This window comes from Penaeus monodon, chromosome 15 (genome assembly GCF_015228065.2).
Source record: "Penaeus monodon isolate SGIC_2016 chromosome 15, NSTDA_Pmon_1, whole genome shotgun sequence".
Lineage (NCBI taxonomy): Eukaryota > Metazoa > Arthropoda > Malacostraca > Decapoda > Penaeidae > Penaeus > Penaeus monodon.
Genome location: NC_051400.1, coordinates 3,708,317 through 3,708,824, shown reverse-complemented (window position 1 = coordinate 3,708,824; position 508 = coordinate 3,708,317).

Below are 508 nucleotides of genomic sequence, written 5' to 3'. Positions count from 1 at the left end.
TGTAACTATACATGCACTAGTTCTCCTATATATCTATTAATATGCCTCCCAATTCGTTAAGGAAGAAAAATACACATACAAATGAAAATATATACTGTATGCTGCAATAACCTCATAATGTAATACTCATTATCTATATATGTTGAGTCAACCCTTACTGTAACTGAAATGCTAGAAATATGAATACTCTCACGTGCATACAATTCAGCAACGGTTGTTATGGATGTCTGAACGAGTAGGTTAGATTTGGTCTTGTTGAACTGTGCATTTTAGTTGTACCCAGTTGGAGGAATTCATTAAACATATCAATAAACAAAGGGAGAAAGTAGTTTTTTTCTGAAATAGAATAGATATCTCAATTACGAAATAATAAAACAAGATTGATCAAGCCTTCTCATGCAATTCCTTCACACCCCTTGGATTTGGTTGCCTTTTGCTTTAATGGTACTGGATCTTTTCAGAATGCAATTGGTGATATAAGAGGCTTAAGTCAATTGTGCTTTTCTTT